Below are 8165 nucleotides of genomic sequence, written 5' to 3' on the forward strand. Positions count from 1 at the left end.
GATCCCCAGTGCTGTTGTGCCTGTGGATAGGCTGCAGGGGGATGGTGAAGACCAGCAAGATCTTTCAGGGCTGGCACCTTCCTTGTGGGAGAAGGAGCCAGACGTTTGCCTTTTCAGAAAAAGTTTCTGCCGAGAACGAGCACCGTGACATGCTGAGTCTCTGGGAAAGCAGAGATCCCCAGTGCTGTTGTGCCTGTGGATAGGCTGCAGGGGGACGGTGAAGACCAGCAAGATCTTTCAGGGCTGGCACCTTCCTTGTGGGAGAAGGAGCCAGACGTTTGCCTTTTCAGAAAAAGTTTCTGCCGAGAACGAGCACCGTAACATGCTGAGTCTCTGGGAAAGCAGAGATCCCCAGTGCTGTTGCGGCTAAAGATAGGCTGCAGAGGGATAGTGAAGACCTGCAAGATCTTTCAGGGCTGGCACCTTCCTTGTGGGAGAAGGAGCCAGACGTTTGCCTTTTCAGAAAAAGTTTCTGCCGAGAACGAGCACCGTGACATGCTGAGTCTCTGGGAAAGCAGAGATCCCCAGAGCTGTTGCGGCTAAAGATAGGCTGCAGAGGGATAGTGAAGACCTGCAAGAGCTTTCAGGGCTGGCACCTTTCTTGTGGAAGATTGAGCCAGACGTTTGCCTCTTCAGAAAAAGGTTCTGCCGTAAGCGAGCACCATGAGATGCTGAGTCTCTGGGAAAGCAGAGATCCCCAGTGCTGTTGGGCCTGTGGATAGGCTGCAGGGGGATGGTGAAGACCAGCAAGATCTTTCAGGGCTGGCACCTTCCTTGTGGGAGAATGAGCCGTAAGTTTGTCTTTTCAGAAAAAGTTTCTGCCGAGAACGAGCACCGTGACATGCTGAGTCTCTGGGAAAGCAGAGATCCCCAGTGCTGTTGTGCCTGTGGATAGGCTGCAGGGGGACGGTGAAGACCAGCAAGATCTTTCAGGGCTGGCACCTTCCTTGTGGGAGAAGGAGCCAGACGTTTGCCTTTTCAGAAAAAGTTTCTGCCGAGAACGAGCACCGTGACATGCTGAGTCTCTGGGAAAGCAGAGATCCCCAGTGCTGTTGCGGCTAAAGATAGGCTGCAGAGGGATAGTGAAGACCAGCAAGATCTTTCAGGGCTGGCACCTTCCTTGTGGGAGAAGGAGCCAGACCTTTGCCTTTTCAGAAAAAGTTCTGCCAAGAACGAGCACCGTGACATGCTGAGTCACTGGGAAAGCAGAGATCCCCAGAGCTGTTGTGCCTGTGGATAGGCTGCAGGGGGACGTTGAAGACCAGCAAGATCTTTCAGGGCTGGCACCTTCCTTGTGGGAGAAAGAACCAGACGTTTGCCTTTTCAGAAAAAGTTTCTGCCGAGAACGAGCACCATGACATGCGGAGTCTCTGGGAAAGCACAGATCCCCAGTTCTGTTGCGGCTAAAGATAGGCTGCAGAGGGATAGTGAAGACCTGCAAGAGCTTTCAGGGCTGGCACCTTTCTTGTGGAAGATTGAGCCAGACGTTTGCCTCTTCAGAAAAAGGTTCTGCCGTAAGCGAGCACCATGAGGTGCTGAGTCTCTGGGAAAGCAGAGATCCCCAGTGCTGTTGTGCCTGTGGATAGGCTGCAGGGGGATGGTGAAGACCAGCAAGATCTTTCAGGGCTGGCACCTTCCTTGTGGGAGAAAGAGCCAGACGTTTGCCTTTTCAGAAAAAGTTTCTGCAGAGAACGAGCACCGTGACATGCTGAGTCTCTGGGAAAGCACAGATCCCCAGTTCTGTTGCGGCTAAAGATAGGCTGCAGAGGGATAGTGAAGACCAGCAAGAGCTTTCAGGGCTGGCACCTTCCTTGGAGAAGGAGCCGTAAGTTTGTCTTTTCAGAAAAAGTTTCTGCCGAGAACGAGCACCGTGACATGCTGAGTCTCTGGGAAAGCAGAGATCCCCAGTGCTGTTGCGGCTAAAGATAGGCTGCAGAGGGATAGTGAAGACCAGCAAGAACTTTCAGGGCTGGCACCTTCCTTGTGGAAGATGGAGCCAGACGTTTGCCTCTTCAGAAAAACGCTCTGCCGTAAGCGAGCACCATAAGATGGTGAATCTCTGGGAAAGCAGAGCTCCCCAGTGCTGTTGTGGCTAAAGATAGGCTGCAGAGGGATAGTGAAGACCTGCAAGAGCTTTCAGGGCTGGCACCTTTCTTGTGGAAGATTGAGCCAGACGTTTGCCTCTTCAGAAAAAGGTTCTGCCGTAAGCGAGCACCATGAGATGCTGAGTCTCTGGGAAAGCAGAGATCCCCAGTGCTGTTGTGCCTGTGGATAGGCTGCAGGGGGACGGTGAAGACCAGCAAGATCTTTCAGGGCTGGCACCTTCCTTGTGGGAGAAGGAGCCAGACGTTTGCCTTTTCAGAAAAAGTTTCTGCCGAGAACGAGCACCGTGACATGCTGAGTCTCTGGGAAAGCAGAGATCCCCAGTGCTGTTGCGGCTAAAGATAGGCTGCAGAGGGATAGTGAAGACCTGCAAGACCTTTCAGGGCTGGCACCTTCCTTGTGGAAGATGGAGCCAGACGTTTGTCTTTTCAGAAAAAGTTTCTGCCGAGAACGAGCACCGTGACATGCTGAGTCTCTGGGAAAGCAGAGATCCCCAGAGCTGTTGTGCCTGTGGATAGGCTGCAGAGGGATAGTGAAGACCTGCAAGACCTTTCAGGGCTGGCACCTTCCTTGTGGGAGAAGGAGCCAGACGTTTGCCTTTTCAGAAAAAGTTTCTGCCGAGAACGAGCACCGTGACATGCTGAGTCTCTGGGAAAGCAGAGATCCCCAGTGCTGTTGTGCCTAAAGATAGGCTGCAGAGGGATAGTGAAGACCTGCAAGAGCTTTCAGGGCTGGCACCTTTCTTGTGGAAGATTGAGCCAGACGTTTGCCTCTTCAGAAAAAGGTTCTGCCGTAAGCGAGCACCATGAGATGCTGAGTCTCTGGGAAAGCAGAGATCCCCAGTGCTGTTGTGCCTGTGGATAGGCTGCAGGGGGATGGTGAAGACCAGCAAGATCTTTCAGAGCTGGCACCTTTCTTGTGGAAGATTGAGCCAGACGTTTGCCTCTTCAGAAAAAGATTCTGCCGTAAGCGAGCACCATGAGATGCTGAGTCTCTGGGAAAGCAGAGATCCCCAGTGCTGTTGTGGCTAAAGATAGGCTGCAGGGGGATGGTGAAGACCAGCAAGATCTTTCAGGGCTGGCACCTTTCTTGTGGAAGATTGAGCCAGACGTTTGCCTCTTCAGAAAAAGATTCTGCCGTAAGCGAGCACCATGAGATGCTGAGTCTCTGGGAAAGCAGAGATCCCCAGTGCTGTTGTGCCTCTGGATAGGCTGCAGAGGGACGGTGAAGACCAGCAAGATCTTTCAGGGCTGGCACCTTCCTTGTGGGAGAAGGAGCCAGACGTTTGCCTTTTCAGAAAAAGTTTCTGCCGAGAACGAGCACCGTGACATGCTGAGTCTCTGGGAAAGCAGAGATCCCCAGAGATGTTGTGCCTGTGGATAGGCTGCAGCGCGACGGTGAAGACCAGCAAGATCTTTCAGGGCTGGCACCTTCCTTGTGGGAGAAGGAGCCAGACGTTTGCCTTTTCAGAAAAAGTTTCTGCCGAGAACGAGCACCGTGACATGCGGAGTCTCTGGGAAAGCACAGATCCCCAGTTCTGTTGCGGCTAAAGATAGGCTGCAGAGGGATAGTGAAGACCAGCAAGAGCTTTCAGGGCTGGCACCTTCCTTGTGGGAGAAGGAGCCAGACGTTTGTCTTTTCAGAAAAAGTTTCTGCCGAGAACGAGCACCGTGACATGCTGAGTCTCTGGGAAAGCAGAGATCCCCAGTGCTGTTGTGCCTGTGGATAGGCTGCAGGGGGACGGTGAAGACCAGCAAGATCTTTCAGGGCTGGCACCTTCCTTGTGGGAGAAGGAGCCAGACGTTTGCCTTTTCAGAAAAAGTTTCTGCCGAGAACGAGCACCGTGACATGCTGAGTCTCTGGGAAAGCAGAGATCCCCAGTGCTGTTGCGGCTAAAGATAGGCTGCAGAGGGATAGTGAAGACCAGCAAGAGCTTTCAGGGCTGGCACCTTCCTTGTGGGAGAAGGAGCCAGACGTTTGCCTTTTCAGAAAAAGTTTCTGCCGAGAACGAGCACCGTGACATGCTGAGTCTCTGGGAAAGCAGAGATCCCCAGAGCTGTTGTGCCTGTGCATAGGCTGCAGGGGGACGGTGAAGACCAGCAAGATCTTTCAGGGCTGGCACCTTCCTTGTGGGAGAAATAGCCAGACGTTTGCCTTTTCAGAAAAAGTTTCTGCCGAGAACGAGCACCGTGACATGCTGAGTCTCTGGGAAAGCAGAGATCCCCAGTGCTGTTGCGGCTAAAGATAGGCTGCAGAGGGATAGTGAAGACCTGCAAGAGCTTTGAGGGCTGGCACCTTCCTTGTGGAAGATGGAGCCAGACGTTTGCCTCTTCAGAAAAACGCTCTGCCGTAAGCGAGCACCATAAGATGCTGAATCTCTGGGAAAGCAGAGCTCCCCAGTGCTGTTGCGGCTAAAGATAGGCTGCAGAGGGATAGTGAAGACCAGCAAGAGCTTTCAGGGCTGGCAGCTTCCTTGTGGGAGAAGGAGCCAGACGTTTGCCTTTTCAGAAAAAGTTTCTGCCGAGAACGAGCACCGTGACATGCTGAGTCTCTGGGAAAGCAGAGATCCCCAGTGCTGTTGTGCCTGTGGATAGGCTGCAGGGGGACGGTGAAGACCAGCAAGATCTTTCAGGGCTGGCACCTTCCTTGTGGGAAAAGGAGCCAGACGTTTGCCTTTTCAGAAAAAGTTTCTGCCGAGAACGAGCACCGTGACATGCTGAGTCTCTGGGAAAGCACAGATCCCCAGTGCTGTTGCGGCTAAAGATAGGCTGCAGAGGGATAGTGAAGACCTGCAAGATCTTTCAGGGCTGGCACCTTCCTTGTGGGAGAAGGAGCCAGACGTTTGCCTTTTCAGAAAAAGTTTCTGCCGAGAACGAGCCCCGTGACATGCTGAGTCTCTGGGAAAGCAGAGATCCCCAGTGCTTTTGTGCCTGTGGATAGGCTGCAGGGGGACTGTGAAGACCAGCAAGATCTTTCAGGGCTGGCACCTTCCTTGTGGGAGAAGGAGCCAGACGTTTGCCTTTTCAGAAAAAGTTTCTGCCGAGAACGAGCACCGTGACATGCTGAGTCTCTGGGAAAGCAGAGATCCCCAGTGCTGTTGTGCCTGTGGATAGGCTGCAGGGGGACGGTGAAGACCAGCAAGATCTTTCAGGGCTGGCACCTTCCTTGTGGGAGAAGGAGCCAGACATTAGCCTTTTCAGAAAAAGTTTCTGCCGAGAACGAGCACCGTGACATGCTGAGTCTCTGGGAAAGCAGAGATCCCCAGTGCTGTTGCGGCTAAAGATAGGCTGCAGAGGGATAGTGAAGACCAGCAAGAGCTTTCAGGGCTGGCACCTTCCTTGTGGGAGAAGGAGCCAGACGTTTGCCTTTTCAGAAAAAGTTTCTGCCGAGAACGAGCACCGTGACATGCTGAGTCTCTGGGAAAGCAGAGATCTCCAGTGCTGTTGCGGCTAAAGATAGGCTGCAGAGGGATAGTGAAGACCAGCAAGATCTTTCAGGGCTGGCACCTTCCTTGTGGGAGAAGGAGCCAGACATTTGCCTTTTCAGAAAAAGTTTCTGCCGAGAACGAGCACCGTGACATGCTGAGTCTCTGGGAAAGCAGAGATCCCCAGTGCTGTTGCGGCTAAAGATAGGCTGCAGAGGGATAGTGAAGACCTGCAAGACCTTTCAGGGCTGGCACCTTCCTTGTGGAAGATGGAGCCAGACGTTTGCCTCTTCAGAAAAACGCTCTGCCGTAAGCGAGCACCATAAGATGCTGAATCTCTGGGAAAGCAGAGCTCCCCAGTGCTGTTGCGGCTAAAGATAGGCTGCAGAGGGATAGTGAAGACCAGCAAGAGCTTTCAGGGCTGGCAGCTTCCTTGTGGGAGAAGGAGCCAGACGTTTGCCTTTTCAGAAAAAGTTTCTGCCGAGAACGAGCACCGTGACATGCTGAGTCTCTGGGAAAGCAGAGATCCCCAGTGCTGTTGTGCCTGTGGATAGGCTGCAGGGGGACGGTGAAGACCAGCAAGATCTTTCAGGGCTGGCACCTTCCTTGTGGGAAAAGGAGCCAGACGTTTGCCTTTTCAGAAAAAGTTTCTGCCGAGAACGAGCACCGTAACATGCTGAGTCTCTGGGAAAGCACAGATCCCCAGTGCTGTTGCGGCTAAAGATAGGCTGCAGAGGGATAGTGAAGACCTGCAAGATCTTTCAGGGCTGGCACCTTCCTTGTGGGAGAAGGAGCCAGACGTTTGCCTTTTCAGAAAAAGTTTCTGCCGAGAACGAGCACCGTGACATGCTGAGTCTCTGGGAAAGCAGAGATCCCCAGTGCTTTTGTGCCTGTGGATAGGCTGCAGGGGGACTGTGAAGACCAGCAAGATCTTTCAGGGCTGGCACCTTCCTTGTGGGAGAAGGAGCCAGACGTTTGCCTTTTCAGAAAAAGTTTCTGCCGAGAACGAGCACCGTGACATGCTGAGTCTCTGGGAAAGCAGAGATCCCCAGAGCTGTTGTGCCTGTGGATAGGCTGCAGGGGGACGGTGAAGACCAGCAAGATCTTTCAGGGCTGGCACCTTCCTTGTGGGAGAAGGAGCCAGACGTTTGCCTTTTCAGAAAAAGTTTCTGCCGAGAACGAGCACCGTGACATGCTGAGTCTCTGGGAAAGCAGAGATCCCCAGTGCTGTTGTGCCTGTGGATAGGCTGCAGGGGGACGGTGAAGACCAGCAAGATCTTTCAGGGCTGGCACCTTCCTTGTGGGAGAAGGAGCCAGACATTTGCCTTTTCAGAAAAAGTTTCTGCCGAGAACGAGCACCGTGACATGCTGAGTCTCTGGGAAAGCAGAGATCCCCAGTGCTGTTGCGGCTAAAGATAGGCTGCAGAGGGATAGTGAAGACCTGCAAGACCTTTCAGGGCTGGCACCTTCCTTGTGGGAGAAGGAGCCAGACGTTTGCCTTTTCAGAAAAAGTTTCTGCCGAGAACGAGCACCGTGACATGCTGAGTCTCTGGGAAAGCAGAGATCTCCAGTGCTGTTGCGGCTAAAGATAGGCTGCAGAGGGATAGTGAAGACCAGCAAGATCTTTCAGGGCTGGCACCTTCCTTGTGGGAGAAGGAGCCAGACATTTGCCTTTTCAGAAAAAGTTTCTGCCGAGAACGAGCACCGTGACATGCTGAGTCTCTGGGAAAGCAGAGATCCCCAGTGCTGTTGCGGCTAAAGATAGGCTGCAGAGGGATAGTAAAGACCAGCAAGAACTTTCAGGGCTGGCACCTTCCTTGTGGGAGAAGGAGCCAGACGTTTGCCTTTTCAGAAAAAGTTTCTGCCAAGAACGAGCACCGTGACATGCTGAGTCTCTGGGAAAGCAGAGATCCCCAGTGCTGTTGCGGCTAAAGATAGGCTGCAGAGGGATAGTGAAGACCTGCAAGACCTTTCAGGGCTGGCACCTTCCTTGTGGAAGATGGAGCCAGACGTTTGCCTCTTCAGAAAAACGCTCTGCCGTAAGCGAGCACCATAAGATGCTGAATCTCTGGGAGAGCAGAGCTCCCCAGTGCTGTTGCGGCTAAAGATAGGCTGCAGAGGGATAGTGAAGACCAGCAAGAGCTTTCAGGGCTGGCACCTTCCTTGTGGGAGAAGGAGCCAGACGTTTGCCTTTTCAGAAAAAGTTTCTGCCGAGAACGAGCACCGTGACATGCTGAGTCTCTGGGAAAGCAGAGATCCCCAGTGCTGTTGTGCCTGTGGATAGGCTGCAGGGGGACGGTGAAGACCAGCAAGATCTTTCAGGGCTGGCACCTTCCTTGTGGGAGAAGGAGCCAGACGTTTGCCTTTTCAGAAAAAGTTTCTGCCGAGAACGAGCACCGTGACATGCTGAGTCTCTGGGAAAGCACAGATCCCCAGTGCTGTTGCGGCTAAAGATAGGCTGCAGAGGGATAGTGAAGACCTGCAAGAGCTTTCAGGGCTGGCAACTTCCTTGTGGGAGAAGGAGCCAGACGTTTGCCTTTTCAGAAAAAGTTTCTGCCGAGAACGAGCACCGTGACATGCTGAGTCTCTGGGAAAGCAGAGATCCCCAGAGCTGTTGTGCCTGTGGATAGGCTTCAGG

This window comes from Accipiter gentilis, unplaced genomic scaffold (genome assembly GCF_929443795.1).
Source record: "Accipiter gentilis unplaced genomic scaffold, bAccGen1.1, whole genome shotgun sequence".
In the NCBI taxonomy this organism is placed as follows: Eukaryota; Metazoa; Chordata; class Aves; order Accipitriformes; family Accipitridae; genus Astur; species Astur gentilis.